The sequence below is a fragment of the Azolla caroliniana genome, unplaced genomic scaffold (assembly GCF_043228905.1).
Source record: "Azolla caroliniana isolate FFs.n. ecotype wild unplaced genomic scaffold, voAzoCaro1.0.p SCAF_2, whole genome shotgun sequence".
In the NCBI taxonomy this organism is placed as follows: domain Eukaryota; kingdom Viridiplantae; phylum Streptophyta; class Polypodiopsida; order Salviniales; family Salviniaceae; genus Azolla; species Azolla caroliniana.
Window position 1 is genome coordinate 5015453 of NW_028230437.1, and position 20066 is coordinate 5035518.

The following is a 20066-nucleotide window of genomic DNA, read 5'->3' on the forward strand; positions in this document are numbered from 1 at the left end:
GGCTCTTTCCCAAGTTGTAGATCGATCGGACAATCATAAGGATGATGGTTTGGAAAAGAACTAGCTTTAGTTTTGTTGAAAATGTCTTCAAAATCCAAGTACTTAGTATGGAGGTGATTACATGCCCCTTGTGAACTAGAGAATGGATTTGTCGTTACTGCAAAGACAAACATATCATTTGTCCGCCCGTCTTCTCATAAGTTTTGTAGAGATATGAGCAAGATTTGGTGAGGTTTTGAATCTTGGTTGGTAGTAACAAGGTTGTTGGATTTAGGTTTTCTGCTGGAAATCATTGATTGCTCGATTTCTCCAGTCAATTTCAGGATTATGAAGCTCAAACCAAGGCAAACCAAGGATAACCGGATGCTCAGGGCTACTAATTATATTGAAAGAAATCACACAAGCAAAGCTACCAAGGAATACTCGAATTGGTTTGGATTCTTCGACTATATCCCCAGATGCAATAGGGCGACCATCAATGACTACAACGGATGCAAGACAAGGGAGGTTTCTCAATAGGATTTTTTGGGATAAAGCAAATTCTTTGTCCATAAAACAAGAGTTGGCTCCTGAATCTAAGAGAGCAGATGCAAGAACTCGATGACACCTAGAAGTGCTAATCTCAACTTGTGCTGAAAAAACTCTACTAACATGATTCAATAAAATGGAACCACTGCTTGGGGCTGACTTTATGTATTCTGGTTTGTCCAACCAAATGGCTCTGATTTTGATTGGACTTATTTGTTTAATATTTCATCAAGTTGACTCAAGACCTCAAAACTATTGTACTGGCCTAGACATGTGGGGCTACTAGGGATAGATGATCTAACTGGGGAATTGGAATTAAGTTTCTCAGTAGTACTTACTTGGTTTACTTGTCGTTTTGGCATATGTGGGCAGGTGATTGCTATGTATCCCAGATCACCACAATACAAACATAGACAATTTGCTCGGCGTCGTTGCTTCTCAGCTTCAGACAAAGGCCCTCGACGACGTGTTACATCAATCTCCATCGGACTTGGACCAATTGATGGAATCATGTGTGAAGTTTGGGTAGTGCTTGTAGGTCTCGAGGCTACTACTGAAGCATATGTTTGATTTGTTTTTGGTCATGATATTAGTTGACGTTCTGAACGTCGCTTGAATAAGCGATTGTCACATCGCACCACACGACTTATTGCTTTTGTAAGTGATCTTGGATCTTCGTGGAAAGCTAATAACAAATCTTTTATATCATTTCGTAGTCCATGGCGAAACTGATCCATTAATCCTTCTTCATCCCATGGAATATCACAAGCTAGGAGGCGGAAATTTGCGGCGTATGTGGAGGCGGGACGATCCCCTTCACGTAGTCTTTGAATTTTATTGATCGTCGTTCTAACACTATCAGTGTCTCCAAAGTTTGCTTGAAATTCTTTAACAAAACCTTCAAACTCTTGAAGGAGAGGAGATTTCTTTTCTAGCAGTGGTGCAAACCATGCTAATGTCGTTCCTGTTAAGAGGGGTTCTACTAGTCCAACTCGAGTTGTATCAGTTGGATATCTATTAGGATGCATATGAATTACTAGACACACATGATTTAGAAATCCTCAAAACTGTGATCGATTACCATTGAACTTCCCAGGCAAACAAATCTTTGGTTCTTTGGGAGAGCTTTGTTGCATCAAAGCTTGTTGATGAAGAGACCGCAATGTTGTTTCGAGTTGCAATACACGTGTTGATAACTCGTCATATTGTTGCACCTTTTCTATGCTTACTTGTTGTAAATCTCCAAGCAATCGTTGATTCTCTTGCTCTAGAGCTAGAAACTTATTTGTGAGATGCTCGAGCTTAGAGAAGACTCAAACATACTCTTGCTTGCTAACGGACTCGATGGCGACGATAACGCTTAGCTTGACAAAAGAAAGAGAGAAGATATTCTGGTTCAAACTTTCAAGGCCTTAGCTTGACAAAAGAAGATTGAACAAGAGAGGAAAAGAAAGAGAGAACAATGACTATATTTTATTATAATAGGAAAATATACAAGAGCAAGAACTAGAATATTTGCCAAAGATTGGTGTTGAACCAGAATGGTTCTAACAATACAATATGTCCCATTTATATAGGAGTAGTATGTGCCTCTTGGATGTTTGTAGGGTCATGATACCCTTTGGGATGTTGTAGAGTCATGATACCCTTTGGGATATTGAAGGGTCATGACACCCTTTGGGATATTGAAGGGTCATGACACCCTTTGGATATTTATAGGGTTACATTATCAATATTATAATAAAGTAAATTATAATATCTTTATGTACAATATATATAACCTAATGGCTAGAGCTAAGTGCTTCTCCTTAGGAGGTCACCCTAAACTTGATGGGGTTTCATCTACTCATGACAATTCTAGCACAAATTGATCCCTCTCGGGCATCTTGTTTGTAGTCGCAACAACCAGGTATGGAGTATCGACAATTCAAATGTCATGATGGATTACTATTCTTTAAGAAAATCTTGTATGTTCTTAATGGTTCTAGTCGCCTTCGAGTAGTCCAATTGTCATGACTCATATACAGCTGGGCATTTCGATAGTACTAAAGCGTTGGATTTAGTACAACGATCATTCTGGTGGCCTCATATGCGACGATTTGTCAAAGACTATGTTCTGACATGTGATACATGTTGCAGGGCAAAGATGCCTAGACATTGGAACCATATGGTTTATTGGAACCATTGCAAATTCCAAGTAAGCCGTGGCAATCCATTTCTCTAGATTTCATCATAGATGTTATAGTTTCAAAGGGATTCAATGCGATCTTAACAGTAGTAGATCAATATACAAAGATGGCACATTTTGTACCCTGTATTAAGGAAATCACTAGTGAAGAAACCGCTGAAACTGTAATGCGAGAGGTATGTCTGCATCATGGCCTCCCCAATAGCATCATCAGCGCCGTGGACCCCAATTCGTCTCAAAATTCTGGAAGCATCTCTTCAAAATGCTCAAGGTCACTTGTAATCTCTCCTCCGGCGATCACCTGCAAACAAACGAATAAGCAGAACGAATGAATCAAATGTTGGAACAGTATCTTCGGTGTTTTCTAAGCTATCAACAAGATGATTGGGCGGATATTCTCCAATTTGCAGAATTTGCGCATAATAAATCTGTCCACTCATCGACTAGGGTTACACCATTTTATGGTTATATGGGCTATCATCCTCGGTGGTGTGTATTCGAAACTCTGGAGTTACCCATAAATCCTTCTGCAGAGGATCATTGGGAGTTGCTACGCAAGATATAGGCAGACTTATCTACTCATTTACAACAAGCTCAACAAACACAGAAGGATTATGCGGATCGTCATCGGCTTCCATCTAGTTTTAACATTGGAGATCGGGTATGGCTATTACGACGACACATCAAGACTACTCAACCATGCGATAAATTGGATTATCGGCGATTAGGTCCTTTCCGTATTATCGGAAAAATTAATGATGTCGCTTTTCGTCTCGATCTACCTTCGCAACTATGGATGCATCCGGTTTTTCATAGTTCTCTTCTCGAAACCGTATCACGACAACACTATTCCGAATCGTATTATACCACCTCCACCCTCGATCGAGAAAATTAATGATGTCGCTTTTCGTCTTGATCTACCTTCGCAACTACGGATGCATCTGGTTGTTCATAGTTCTCTTCTCGAACCGTATCACGACAACACTGTTCCGAATCGTATTATACCACCTCCACCCTCGCTTGAGAAAATGAATGATGTCGTTTTTCGTCTCGATCTACCTTCGCAACTACGGATACATCCAGTTTTTCATAGTTCTCTTCTCGAACCGTATCACAACAACACTATTCCGAATCATATTATACCACATCCACCCTCCATCGAGAAAATTAATGATGTCGCTTTTCGTCTTGATCTACCTTCGCAACTACAGATACATCCGGTTTTTCATAGTTCTCTTCTCGAACCGTATCACGACAACACTATTCCGAATCGTATTATACCACCTCCACCCTCGATCGAGAAAATTAATGATATCACTTTTCGTCTCGATCTACCTTCGCAACTACGGATACAACCGGTTTTTCATAGTTCTCTTCTTGAACCGTATCACGACAACACTATTCCGAATCGTATTATACCACCTCCACCCTCGATCGAGCTTGAAGCAAGACCAGAGTACAAAGTAGCTGCCATCCTTGATTTCAAGATTGTTCGTAACAAGCTCTACTATTTGGTCGATTGGCTAGGCTATAGTCCAAGTGAGCGTACTTGGGAACTGTTCGAGAATGTGGTAAATGCTCAAGCTCTTGTTGAGGACTTTCATCGACTATATCCCGACAAGCCAGGTCCTCCATCTAAGACGACTAGTAGCATTCGTCGTCTTAAAGGGGGGGTAGTGTCATGATATAGGTATGGCTTTAAAAGGATTTGAACCCATGACCTTGTGCCACATGGGTGAAAGCCTTGCCATTAAGCTATAAGTTGTAAAACAAAAAATATTATTTCCATTTGTTATTTCACTTAGGAAATCCATGTATATTCTAGATTTCTTTGGAACATTCTAGAAATGTCAAGAGTATTTCTAAAGCCACTATAAAAAGAGGCACATGGCATTATCAAGAACCAAATCGTTTCAACGCTAGTCTTAAGCCTCCTAGCTGTTCTTGTATCTTTCTTCTTATAATATAATATACTTCTTGTTGTCATCATTATCTCTCTCTCTCTCTCTCTCTCTCTCTCTCTCTCTCTCTCTATTATTTCACTTAGGAAATCCATGTATATTCTAGATTTCTTTGGAACATTCTAGAAATGTCAATAGTATTTCTAAAGCCACTATAAAAAGAGGCACATGGCATTATCAAGAACCAAATCGGTTCAACGCTAGTCTTAAGCCTCCTAGTTGTTCTTGTATCTTTCTTCTTATAATATAATATACTTCTTGTTGTCATCATTATCTCTCTCATCATTATAATATACATTTCACACATGAGCTCTCTGACATATACTCTCAACATGTTCAGGCCCATCTCCCCTCCCTTGATCCCTCCCTACCGTTAGAAAGCCTTAGTACAAAACTCACACACATCCTTCACTCCGCAGCAGCTAGCAGTTTCCCATATACAAAACACTCAAATCAAGGTAGATCAGGATCAATGCCACAAAATAAATGGTATGACGAGGATTGTAGGGACTTACATAGACAACTTACAGTATCGCAACTCAATGGTAGTATTACCTCCATACAAGCTCGCAAAGAAATGCGTAAGATGACACGTCGTAAGAGACGAGCGTGGGAGGCATCCCAATACTGGGAACTCTACCATATGCTCATGAGTAGCGATTGCGCCACGGCATGGAAGAGACTACGGGAGCCAAGACCACAAACACCCATCGAAGATCCCGAAACTTGGCACACATATACAGAGAGACTTTACCAAATCCCAAACCAACCACCCATTCCAATGCCTTCCACACCCCGGCCTACCACGGGGACACTTTTCACGACCTCTAGGGTCGTGAAGGTCATAAAAAAATTACAACATAGGAAGTCCATGGACCACACAGGATTGCGAGCAGAACACATTATATATGCGAGAGAGTGCCTAGCTCCCTTGCTAACTCTAATCTTCAATCGTGCCCTTGCAGAGGGTTTTCCACCACAGTGGACTATGAATACAGTGGCCCCCATACATAAAGGGGGGGACCCCATGGACCCAAATACATATAGGACCATTATGATAGGCCATACCCTTGCTAAGTTATATGGTGCAGTAATGGAAGCAGAGCTTAGCGACTATATGGAGACCCTAAACCTTCGTGCACCTGAACAAGCTGGCTTTAGACGAGCCTTCTCCACTATTGATCATATCTTCACACTTAGATGCCTAATTGACCAAACTAAGGCTCGCAAGAAGAAATTATATTGTTGTTTTGTGGACTTCCGCAAAGCCTTTGACACAGTCCCTAGAGAGCGGTTGTTTGATAGAATTAAAAGCTTGAGGATACCAGATGATATGGTATGGGCCATCTACGCACTATATGAACAAGTGTCCGGGTGTGTCCGATGCCCAGGTGGCCTATCTAATCGTTTCACTAGCACTATTGGTGTAAAACAAGGTTGCCCCCTATCACCGACGCTTTTTGGGATCTACATTGATGAGATCACAGATTTTATTGCTCGTGAGGGAGGCACCAGAGTGGTCCTTGGGGATACGCAGGTTCGTATCTTGCTCTATGCGGATGACATAGTTTTGCTCTCTGAATCCGAACATGACCTACAAAGGCACCTTAATGCCTTAGATGACTTTTGTGTACAACGAGGATTGGTAGTTAATCTAGGGAAAACGAAAGTCCTTATCTTCCACACATCGGCCCAAGTTAGAGCTAAGTGTCACCTAACTATCTCCCATAGCCCAGTCGAGGTGGTTGGATCATACGTCTATCTCGGAGTCACTTTTAGTGCCTGCTCAGGTAAATTTTCGATGACACAGGCAGCGAAGGATAGACTCACGAGAGGACATGCATCCCTCTCACTCCTAGAGAGACAATGCCACCAAGCACACTTTAAAGAGCCACAGACTAAAGGGTGGCTCTTTGACTCATTAGTGACCCCCTCCCTCATGTATGCATCAGCGGTTTGGCCTCCAGGATTACCATCTTTCATGTGGACGCAATTAGAGAGACCACATGAGTCCGGCTATACTAGCTCATGGTATGGCATGATGGTGAGTTGGCTTCTTGCGAATGGTCTAGACATTAATAACCTACCTCCCCTTAGGTACAACCACACGAGTGATAACACTTTAATCTCTCATAAGGCCTCTCGATCATTGTATGAGTCCGGCTATACTAGCTCATGGTATGGCATGATGGTGAGTTGGCTTCTTGCGAATGGTCTAGACATTAATAAGCTACCTCCCCTTAGGTACAACCACACGAGTGATAACACTTTAATCTTTCATGAGGACCGCAATAAAGTAATACGCCAAGAAATATGGCAAATTTACACTCGGTGTAAATGGATCACCGCACTAGAGCCACTCCCATCTAAAATGTTGTACTATAAGAAACACTTCATGCACTTCTCTGAGTTAGGTTTTATCACGCGACCAAAATATCTAGATGTATTCTTACCACATGCACTAAGGGTTGCCATTGGACAACTTAGAATATCATCTCACCAACTTGAGATTGAGAATGGCCGTACTAGTGGAGTCCTTAAGGAGGAAAGGATATGTAGGTTATGTCACATAGAGATAGAGGATGAGTACCACTTTACATGCAAGTGTCCAACCTATGCCAAGATAAGGGCAAAATACCAAGACATACTTGGTTTGTCTCCCACCCTCCCCAAACTATTAGATACTCTAGATATAAAGAAATTAGGCAAATACATTCTAGAGCTAAAACAACACAGAGAGAATAAGTTACAAAATGTTGACAATAATGTTGCTAATGATCACGAACATGTAACAAATGAAGTTTTTCAGGAACATGAGGAGACAACGAATGCTGACACACTTGCACCACTCGGCCTTTCCATTGATGAGGCAGAAAACCAGAGAAGAACTAGACGTCCTCGGGTGCCGGGTTTCAAAGCAACTCGACGTGATGTGGAAGCAATATTGAAAATAAGGGAACGTGAGCTACACCGCCTAGAAGCCATGGCTAGGGCACTCTCTACATTGGAACCCACATCAAGACCCTTTGACCCCCCACTTCTTTTCGAGAGGCTTGGGTGGAAATAAAATTAGGGTTAGTGTATAGTAACTTTCGAGTATACTACATATTGTTGGGAGACAGGTCCCTCCGGATGGGAAGGGAGAAGAACAGAGCTGATGAACAAACTCGGCCGAGGCCGAAACCGTATGAGGAGGACCTGGCTACGGAGAGCCGGATGGTGCAGACCCGGTATGAACCGGATGAGGAGTACTCGGCTACGGAGAGCCGGATGGTACAGAACCGGTGAGAATCGGATAAAGAGACATATTCGTAAATATGTTTCTGAGAGTCCATCGAGGCTATATTTGTAAATAGCCGAAAAGTCATATTAGTATAAATATGACTTAGGGCAAACTTTTAGTAACTGTTGTTGTTGTCATTTCTTGTTGGTGCAAGAAAAGAGAGAGAGTGCGTAATTGTACAGAGAGTGAGAGAGAGAAAGAGGTCACTGCCTCTGTTGTAATCGCCGCCTGTGGCGAAGATCTGTGAGCATGAGGTCGTTGCCTCAGTGAACTCACTGTTGTACATACTAACCTAGTCATAGTTTGCAGCCTGTGGGCTGCCGTGGTTTTTCCCTAGTTTGGGGTTTTCCACGTTAAACATCCTGTGTACTCTTCTCTTCCATTGTGTCGTTCTTTATTTCCCGTTTTCTGTGTATGATCCTAAGCTCGGTTGTGGCCGAGCGTTGCGTATAGGGAGTGTTTCGGTTCCCTTCAAGTGGTATCAGAGCAAAACAACACAGAAAATAGACGAATCGTTTGGCGGCATGTTCAAGCTCACCGGCTCCAACTATTCGGTATGGAAGTCGAAGATGAGGGACATGCTCGTGGTTAAAGATCTTTGGTTGCCGGTTCAGTTTGGGGACAAGAGACCGGACAAAATCGACGCCACGATATGGGAGGTGATGCACATGAAGTCAACGGCTTACATACAGTGCTTCATCGACATGAGCCTATACAATAACTTCAATAAAGAGAGCAAGGCTCATGAGCTCTGGGAGAAGATCGGCATTATGTTTCAAAACAAAAATGTTATTAATCAGGTTTCGGTGTTTCGGAAGCTAGTAAGACTCCGGTACCAAGATGGTTCCAGCATGGCGGAGCACATGAATGCCTTCCAGGGGCTGATCCACCAGGCAACTTCATTGGAAGTACCTCTCGCCGATGAGGTACTTGCGCTACTCCTGCTCGGTTCCCTCCCGGACAGCTAGGAGACGTTGGTTGTCACTTTGGGCAACGCTGGGCCGGAAGGAAAGCGGTTATCCCTAGCAAGAGTAAAGTCGAGCTTGCTAGATGAGGAGGCGCGTTGGAAAGATAAAGATACGACCTCCAACTCCAAAGCGCTCCTTACCGAATCGGAACGCGGAAGACATAGAAACCGTAGTCCCCAGAACCGGGAGAAGTCGGGGACACGGTCAAAGTCAAGGGGGAAGCCCACTTGCTTCTATTGCGGCAAGCCGGGACACTTCCAAAAGAACTGTCGGCATTTCCGAAAAGATAAGGAAACCGACGGTACCGATTCGAAGCGGACCCCGGACCGGAACGGTAAAGACCGGAGGGGGCCGGACCAGAAGGGAACGACGGCAATCGCGGCAAGTGAAGAGGAGTTGATGCTCATCACCGAGGAGAGTGAGATAAACCTTGCCAGCGACGAGATGACCTGGGTGGTAGACTCCGGAGCGTCGTTCCACCTTACCCCGGAGCGGAAATGCTTCTCATCCTACTCAGCCAGTGATCACGGCTGTGTCCGGATGGGGAATGAAGGTACATGCCGAATTGTCGGCATAGGAGACGTGTGGTTGTCGACACCAACCGGATGCAAGTTGTTGTTGAGGGATGTCCGACAAGTTCCGGAGGTTCGACTGAACCTGATATCAGCCAATCGGCTAGATGATGAGGGCTACACGGGTAGCATCCGGAACGGTGTCATGAAGTTCAGCAAAGGGAGCCTGATTGTGGCTCGGGCCCGGAAGGTAAACACATTGTACTTGATGAATGCCCGGTTATGCCCGGAAGAAGTGAACGTGGCTTCCGACACTGCCGGTGAGCTGTGGCACAAGAGGCTGTGTCATATGAGTGAGAAGGGGATGAAGAGGCTTGCAGACGACAACCTCATTCCAGTGAAGAACGTGCACTCAGAGAAGTGCATTGATTGTCTGGCCGGTAAGCAGAACCAGACCTCCTTCCGACCAAGGCCACCGATGAGACGTAATGCACCACTGGAGTTGGTGCATACGGATGTGTGTCAAGTAGACACGAAGTCACATGCCGGAGCGCAGTACTTCGTGACGTTCATAGATGACCACAACCGGAAGCTGTGGGCCACACCGCTGAAGAAGAAGGATCAGGTGCTATCCGTCTTCAAAGAGCTCCACGCGAGAGTGGAAAGAGAAACCGGCCGGAAGCTCAAGGCGGTTCGAGCAGATAACGGAGGAGAATACCGGGGGCAGTTCGAGGAGTACTGCCGCTCAAAGGGAATCCGGCTCGAATTTACCGTGCCGAAGACGCCGGAACTAAACGGACTGGCCAAGAGGATGAACCGGACCATAATGGAGAGGGTCCGGAGTATGCTAGCGCATGCAAAACTACCCAAGAAGTTTTGGGTTGAGGCACTGTCGACGGCGACATATGTGATAAATAGATCACCCTCAGTACCCTTGGACGGAGACACGCCACAGAGAGTGTGGACCGGTAAGGAAGTATCCTACCAGCATCTGAAGGTGTTTGGGTGTATCGCGTACGTGCATGTAGCTAAGGACCGGAGAGGAAAGTTAGATCCAAAGACCTAGCCATGCATATTCCTCGGTTACGGTGACAATGAGTTCGGCTACCGAGTGTGGGACCTGGTCGACAAGAAGGTATCCGGAGTCGAGATATTATCTTCATGGAGAACAAGACGCTCGCCAATTAGGAGTCGGAGAAGAAGATAATGAACTCCGAGTCGACCGATAAGGATCGAATCTAAAATGAGCAGACCCAACCGGCAAGAGACCGGTTAGCACTCGAGGGACCAGCCGGTTACGGTGAGGATACCGAACAGGCTGAAGAAGAAGTAGAGGAAGCTGAAACCGGAACCGGCCAAGACCCCGAATCGGATTTGGATGAAGAGAAGATGGATGAGCCGGTCACTGAAGCCCAGAGACGGAGATATCCTCTCAGAGAGAGAAGGGCCCCCCGGAGATTTCCAGATGCAGAGCATGTTCTGTTGACTGATGAGGGGGAGACGGAAAGCTTCGAAGAAGTGAAGGATGACACCCACAACCGCAAATGGTTAAGTGCCATGCAGGACGAGATGGATTCCCTGCATGAGAACCATACGTACGAATTGGTGAAGTTGCCGAAAGGAAAGCGAGCACTCCGAAATAAGTGGGTGTACAAGTTGAAACCGGGAGATGCCGGCAACCCCCCGAGATACAAAGCCAGGATCGTGGTGAAGGGGTTCCAGCAGAAAAAGGGTGTGGACTTTGACGAGATATTTGCCCCGGTAGTAAAGATGACCTCCATCCGCACGGTGTTGAGTATAGTGGCAAGCATGGACCTCGAGGTAGAGCAGCTAGACGTGAAGACTGCATTCCTTCACGGCGACCTCGAAGAGGAGATCTACATGCAGCAACCGGAAGGATTCGTGGAGAATGGGAAGGAGCACCTGGTATGCCGGTTGAAGAAGAGCCTCTACGGGTTGAATCAGGCCCCCCGGCAATGGTACCGAAAGTTCGATTCCTTCATGACCGATCAAGGGTACCACAAGACACAGGCCGATCATTGTGTGTTTGTGAAGAAGTTCGAAGGAGGCGACTTCCTAATACTCCTTCTGTACGTGGATGACATGTTGATCGTCGGACGGGACCAAGTCAAAATACGGATGCTGAAGAAGGCCCTCAACCGGACCTTCTCAATGAAAGACTTGGGTCCGGCAAGACAAATATTGGGGATGCATATTATCCGGAACCTGTCAGCGAAGCAATTATGGCTGTCACAGGAGAAGTACGTGACAAAGGTGCTTCACCGGTTCAACATGTCAGATGCGAAACCGGTCAGATCGACACTTCCGGCAAACTGCAGGTTATCCGGTAAGCAAAGCCCGAAGACGAAAGGAGAGAAGGCGGATATGATGAAGATTCCATATGCCTCTGCCGTCGGGAGCTTGATGTACGCAATGGTGTGTACCCAACCGGATATAGAATACGCAGTCGGAGTGGTGAGCCGGTTTATGAGCAATCCCGGCAAGGAGCACTAGAACGCGGTCAAATGGATACTCCGGTATTTGAAGGGCACTTCAAATATGTGTCTCTGATTCGGCTTCGGAAAACCTCAACTTGACGGTTTCACCGATTCGGACATGTCGGTTGATGTGGATACCAGCCGGTCTACATCCGGGTATGTAATGACATATGCAGGGGGAGTTGTTTCGTGGCAGTCGAGGCTACAGAAGACGGTTACATTGTCAACCACGAAGGCGGAGTACATGGCAACGGTGTAAGCCGGCAAGGAAATATTATGGATGAAGGACTTCATCGAAGAGCTCGGTATCCGGCAAGAGGAATACCGACTCTATTGCGACAGTCAAAGTGCCATCCACCTTGCTAAGAATGTGGCCTACCATTCCCGGACGAAGCATATCCAGCGGAGGTATCACTGGATCCGGGAAAGAGTAGATGGCCAGGAGTTCGCACTAACGAAGATCCACACGACCGAGAACGGGTCAGATATGCTGACCAAAGTGCTGACACGCGACAAGTTGGACGCATGCCGGAAGAGGATCAGACTGGTAAGACACCCCATGCCAGAGTGAAGGGGGAGTTTGTTGGGAGACAGGTCCCTCCGGATGGGAAGGGAGAAGAACAATGTTGATGAACAAACTCGGTCGAGGCCGAAACCGTATGAGGAGTACCCGGCTACGGAGAGCCGGATGGTGCAGACCCGATATGAACCGGATGAGGAGTACCCAGCTACGGAGAGCCGGACGGTGCAGACCCGGTATGAACCAGATGAGGAGTACCCGGCCACGGAGAGCCGGATGGTACAGACCCGGTGAGAACCGGATGAAGAGACATATTCGTAAATATGTTTCTGAGAGTCCATCGAGGCTATATTTGTAAATAGCCGAAAAGTCATATTAGTATAAATATGACTTAGGGCAAACTTTTAGTAACTGTTGTTGTTGTCATTTCTTGTTGGTGCAAGAAAAGAGAGAGAGTGCGTAACTGTACAGAGAGTGAGAGAGAGAAAGAGGTCGTTGCCTCTATTGTAACCGCCGCCTGTGGCGAAGATCTGTGAGCACGAGGTCGTTGCCTCAGTGAACTCATTGTTGTACATACTAACCTAGTCATAGTTTGCAGCTTGTGGGCTGCCGTGGTTTTTCCCTAGTTTGGGGTTTTCCACGTTAAACATCCGGCGGACTCTTCTCTTCCATTGTGTCGTTTTTTACTTCCCGTTTTCTACGTATGATCCTAAGCTCGGTTGTGGCCGAGCGTTGCGTATGGGGAGCGTTTCAGTTCCCGTCACATATTGTACAATACTAGAACTCTTTTAGTTTAAGTTCTATTTTTACTTAATTTTATTTTAGTTATGATGACTGGATAAATACTCTTTTGTTGTAAACCAATTGTCTCATGGGCCAAATTTGGCCTTAGAAGACATTAATATATCTTTATTTCTTCTTTCTTTCTCTCTCTCTCTCTCCTTTCACGTGGTTCTCACACACTCTTTCCCTTCTTAGTACTAATCCTCATTCTTCTCCTCTACCTTTACTACTAATTCTCCTTGCCTCTAGTTCTATCCCTGACACTAGGGCCTTTGTGAAGATGTCAACTCTGCAGGTTCGTGCTGATGTATTGTAGGTTGACATCTCCGGCTAGGACACGCTGTCGTAATGCAATTCACACAGTACGTGAAAAATTACATTTTTGGTTTCTCCGAATAGGATATGGAGTACCCAGTGAGAACCGGAAGGAAGAACCGGTGAGGACCGAAACCGGTAAGGAGAACCCGACAAGAGCCGGATGAAGAAGGCCGGTGAGAGTCGGTGAGAAACAGACGAAGAGGACCGGTAAGGAGGATCCGGTAAGAACCGGATAAAGAAAACCGGCGAGAACCGGATGAAGCAGAACCGGCAAGAGCCGGATGGAGAAGGCCAGTGAGAGTCTCTCACCAAATGAAGAGACATATTTGTAAATAGAAGGAAGTATAAAATTATTGTTGAGAGACAAGCTCAACATCGGCCGGATCGGCTGAAGAAGCCGAGGATCGGATCGACTGGGACCAATCAGTCAAGCCGTTAGGAAAGATATTCCGTGAGGAATATATTTGGGAGTTAGTGTAGGAGCTCTTAATGAGCATTGAAGTACTGTCAGTACTCCAGTCAGTCCTTCTAGGGCTTGTACAAAGTGTTCATTGAACACATATATGTATTGTTTTTTGTCTTTAATAATATATTCTCCTTTTGGTGTCTTCTCTCCAACTCTCTCGGTCTCTCCTGCGTATACTGTGTAAGCTCAAGCTCTCCATTAAACCTGAGTGTTCTCCCTTCTGTTCTGTCTTTATACTTGCTTCCGCACGCTACTTTTCACAATTATATATTACATGCATAGGGCAAGCTTCGAACCTTGCACCTCCATGTTAATAATGTTAAGCCTTATCATTATACTAGCGTATTATGAATTTTAAAGTGTTGGGATATCGGTCCCTCCGGATGGGATGTCCGGAGATGAATGACGGCAAGCCCGGTTGCGGTTACGGAGCCGGATGATGTAGACCCGGCTACGGAGCCGGATGATGAAGACCCGGCTACGGAGCCGGATGATGAAGACCCGGCTACGGAGCCGGATGATGAAGACCCGGCTACAGAGCCGGATGATGTATGTACCCGGAGAGAGATCCGGATGCGGGGACATATTTGTGAATATGTTTGCCAAGGGCCCTTGAGGCTATATTTGTAAATATCCCGAAAGTCATATGTGTATAAATATGACTTAGGGCAAACTGGTTGTTGCTGCTGAAAAGTTGCTGCTCATATTTTTCTGTTTTTTCCACTTAGGGAGAGTGAAGAGAGCAGCCGAGAGAGAGAGAGACAGACGAAGAGGTCGTTGCCTCTGTGTATTACCGCCGCCTGTGGCGAAGACAGTGAGCTCAAGGTTGTTGCCTTGAAGCTTCACCATTGTACATCTCTGTTCATAGTGATAGTTGGAGTTTGAGGACTCCCGTGGTTTTTCCCGTATAGGGTTTTCCACGTTAATCCCTGTGTTATCGTGTCTTTCTCTGTGTTTCCTATTTTCTGCTGCATTGATTCGTGATTTCTCGGTTGTGGCCGAACGGTGAAGGCGAATCGGAGTGTAGATTCTCAACAAAGTGGTATCAGAGCGACGGCAGTGCAGAAAATGGAAGGCGGCAGCAGCGGGCAGCCGGGGATGATGGTGCTGAATGCGCAGAACTACGCCGACTGGAAGATCAAGATGGAGGATCTTCTGATTGTTCGGGACCTGTACGAACCGATTGACAGGTCGGAAATACCGAAGGGGGTACTTGAGACGGAATGGAGGCTTCTGAACCGGAAAGCCGTTGCAACCATTCGGCAATACGTCGACGTGAGCGTTCTACAACATGTGGCGAACGACACCAACGCATACGAGATGTGGCGGAAGCTGTCGGGCCTCTACGAGAGGAAGAATGCGTTGAACCGGACCTCCCTGATGAGGAAGATAGTGAACCTCAAGTACCGGGACGGCGAGAGCATGGTGGAACACGTAAGCACGTTCATGGGATTCGTGAACCAGCTTGCGGCAATCAAGTTCCCGTTGGAGGATGCAATGCAAGCCATCATCTTGATGTGTACATTGCCGGAAAGCTGGGAGAACTTGGTGGTGACTCTCAGCACCTCCTGCACCGAAGATAACTTGTCTCTACAAACGGTAAAGACAAGTATTTTGAACGAAGAAGCGCGTCGGAGAGATAAAGAACCGGCCTCCGACCCGAAAGCGCTGCTTACCGAATCGGATCGGGGAAGACAATGGAACCGGAGTCCGCAAAGACGGGAGAAGTCGGGGACCCGGTCGCAGTCAAGAGGAAGGCTTGTCGGCATTACTGAAAAGACAACGGAGCCGACGACACCGATTCGAAGAAGTCACCGGAGAGAAACGGTGCATACCGGGGAGCCACGGACCGGAGAGGTCCGGATCGGCGAGGGCAGGACCGGAAAGGAACGACGGCACTCGCGGCAAGTGAAGAAGAGATAATGCTCATTACCGAAGAGAGGGAGCTGAACCTTGCCGGTGAAGAGATGACCTGGGTGGTCGATTCCGGAGCGTCGTTCCACCTGACCCCGGAGAAGAAATACTTCTCATCCTACATAGCCGGTGAGCACGGCTGTGTCCGGATGGGAAATGAAGGTACGTGCCGGATTGCCGGCATAGGAGACGTGTGGCTGATGACATCAACCGGATGTAAAATGCTGCTGAAGGATGTCCGACACGTTCCGGAGGTTCGATTGAACCTGATTTCGGCCGGGAGGCTAGACGATGAAGGCTACACAGGTAGCATCCGGAACGGCGTAATGAAGTTCAGCAAGGGGAGCTTGATAGTGGCTCGGGCCCGGAAGGTCAACACACTGTACCTGATGAATTCCCGGCTATGTCCGGAGGAGTTGAATGTGGCAGCCGACACTGCCGGTGAGCTGTGGCACAAGAGGCTGTGCCACATGAGTGAGAAGGGGATGAAGAGGCTTGCAGAAGACAACCTTATTCCAGTGAAGCATGTGCACCTGGAGAAGTGCACCGACTGCCTGGCCGGTAAGCAGAACCGAGCCTCCTTCCACTCAAGGCCACCGACGAGACGTAGTGCACCATTGGAGTTGGTGCACACTGATGTGTGTCAAGTAGAAACGAAGTCACATGGCGGAGCCCAGTACTTCGTGACATTCATTGATGACCACAGCCGGAAGCTGTGGACGGCACCGTTGAAGACAAAGGACCAAGTATTGTCCGTCTTCAAAGAACTCCACGCGAGAGTGGAAAGAGAATCCGGCAAGAAGCTGAAAGCGATACGAGCGGATAACGGAGGAGAATACCGAGGGCAATTTGAGGAGTATTGCCGTTCGATGGGAATCCGGCTCGAGTTTACTGTGCCGAAGACGCCGGAACTGAACGGGCTGGCCGAGAGGATGAACCGGACCATAATGGAGAGGGTCCGGAGTATGTTGGCGCATGCGAAATTACCCAAGGGGTTTTGGGCTGAGGCAATGTCGACGGCGACATACGTGATAAACAGATCACCCTCAGTACCTTTGGATGGAGACACGCCGCAGAGAGTGTGGACCGGTAAGGAAGTGTCCTACCGGCATCTGAAGGTGTTCGGGTGTCTAGTGTATGTACATGTGGCAAAGGACCGGAGAGGAAAGCTAGATCCAAAGACCCGGCCATGCATATTCCTCGGTTACGGCAACGACGAGTTCGGCTACCGAGTATGGGACCCGGTCGACAAGAAGATATTCAGGAGTCGAGATATCATCTTCATGGAGGACAAGACACTTGCCGACTGGGAGTCGGAGAAGAAGATGAAGAGCTCCAAGTCGACCGGTGAGGATCAACTCTACAAGGAGCAGTCCCGACCGGCAAGAGACCGGTTAGCACTCGAGGATCCGGCCGAAGACGGTGAAGAGACAGAACCGGCCGAAGAAGATGAAAACGATACCGGAACCGGCCCCGATCCCGAAATGGATTCGGACGAAGAAGAATCGGAAGAACCGGTTACCGAAGCTCCGGAACGGAGATATCCTCTAAGAGAGAGAAGGCCCCCCCGGAGATTTCCGGAACCAGAGCACGTGCTGCTAACCGACGAGGGGGAGCCGGAGAGCTTTGAAGAAGCGAAGCATGACACCCATAGCCGCAGGTGGTTAAGTGCCATGCAGGAGGAGATGGATTCCCTGCATGAGAAACACACATATGAACTTGTGGAGCTGCCGAAAGGAAAACGGGCACTCCGTAACAAGTGGGTGTTCAAGCTGAAACCGGGAGATGCCGAAACCCCCCCGAGATACAAAGCCAGGATCGTGGTGAAGGGGTTTCAGCAGAAGAAGGGCGTCGACTTCGACGAGATATTTGCCCCGGTAGTGAAGATGACCTCCATCCGAACGGTGCTGAGCATAGCGGCAAGAATGGACCTCGAGGTAGAACAGATGGACGTGAAGACGGCATTCCTTCACGGTGACCTCGAAGAAGAGATATACATGCAGCAACCGGAAGGATTCGAGAAGAAAGAGAAGGAGCACTTGGTATGCCGGTTGAAGAAGAGCCTTTATGGTTTGAAGCAGGCTCCCCGGCAGTGGTACCGAAAGTTTGACTCCTTCATGACCGATGAAGGGTACCACAAAACGCAGTCCGACCACTGCGTGTTTGTGAAGAAGTTCGACGGAGGAGACTCTCTAATACTCCTCCTGTACGTGGACGACATGTTGATCGTCGGACGGGACCAGGTCAAGATACGGATGCTGAAGAAGGCTCTTCACCGAACCTTCTCAATGAAAGACCTGGGTCCGGCGAGGCAAATACTAGGGATGCACATCATCCGGGACCGGAAGAAGAAGCAGTTGTGGCTGTCACAGGAGAAGTACGTGACAAAGGTGCTTCAACGGTTCAACATGTCGGAAGCAAGACCGGTCGGATCGACCCTCCCGGCAAACTGCAAGTTGTCCAGCAAGCAAAGCCCCAAGACAAAGGCTGAGAAGGAGGACATGATGAAAGTGCCATATGCCTCTGCCGTCGGAAGCTTGATGTACGCAATGGTGTGTACAAGACCGGACATAGGATATGCAGTCGGAGTGGTGAGCCGGTACATGAGCAATCCCGGAAAAGAGCACTGGAACGCGGTCAAGTGGATACTCCGATACCTGAAGGGCACGGCAAACGTGTGCCTCCGATTCGGCTCCGGTAAGCCCGAATTCGACGGCTTTACCGATTCAGATATGTCGGCTGATGCAGATACCAGCCGGTCCACATCAGGGTATGTGATGACGTATGCAGGGGGAGCTGTTTCGTGGCAGTCGAGGCTGCAGAAGACGGTTGCACTGTCAACCACGGAGGCGGAGTACATGGCGGCTGTTGAAGCCGGCAAGGAAATAATATGGATGAAGGACTTCATTAGAGAGCTCGGTATCCGGCAGGAGGAGTACCGACTCTACTGCGATAGTCAGAGTGCCATCCACCTTGCGAAGAACGCGGCCTATCACTCCCGGACGAAGCACATCCAGCGAAGATATCACTGGATCCGGGAAAGGATAGAAGACCAGGAGTTCGTGCTGACGAAGATCCACACGGACGAAAACGGCTCAGATATGCTGACCAAAGTGCTCACACCCGACAAGCTGGAAGCATGCCGGAAGAGGATCGGATTGGAGAGACATCCCATGCCGAAGTGAAGGGGGAGTTTGTTGGGATATCGGTCCCTCCGGATGGGATGTCCGGAGATGAATGACGGCAAGCCCGGTTGCGGTTACGGAGCCGGATGATGTAGACCCGGCTACGGAGCCGGATGATGAAGACCCGGCTACGGAGCCGGATGATGAAGACCCGGCTACGGAGCCGGATGACGAAGACCCGGCTACGGAGCCGGATGATGAAGACCCGGCTACGGAGCCGGATGATGTATGTACCCGGAGAGAGATCCGGATGCGGGGACATATTTGTGAATATGTTTGCCAAGGGCCCTTGAGGCTATATTTGTAAATATCCTGAAAGTCATATGTGTATAAATATGACTTAGGGCAAACTGGTTGTTGCTGCTGAAAAGTTGCTGCTCATATTTTTCTGTTTTTTCCACTTAGAGAGAGTGAAGAGAGCAGCCGAGAGAGAGAGAGACAGACGAAGAGGTCGTTGCCTCTGTGTATTACCGCCGCCTGTGGCGAAGACAGTGAGCTCAAGGTTGTTGCCTTGAAGCTTCACCATTGTACATCTCTGTTCATAGTGATAGTTGGAGTTTGAGGACTCCCGTGGTTTTTCCCGTATAGGGTTTTCCACGTTAATCCCTGTGTTATCGTGTCTTTCTCTGTGTTTCCTATTTTCTGCTGCATTGATTCGTGATTTCTCGGTTGTGGCCGAACGGTGAAGGCGAATCGGAGCGTAGATTCTCAACATAAAGTTATACTAAACTTTATCCCATGTAAATATTCTAGACATGCATAGTACAAAAAGTTATTCATGCATAGACACTCGAGTTAAAAGAAAAGATGAGATAGAAAGCTAATCATGCACATGTAGTGTGCATGAAAACTAAAGATAGGAAAAACATGATGCTTGCATGTGATAAACTTAGACTCTTCCAACACTATATAAGGAAGAGAGAACGATGTATAGAGGTTGTT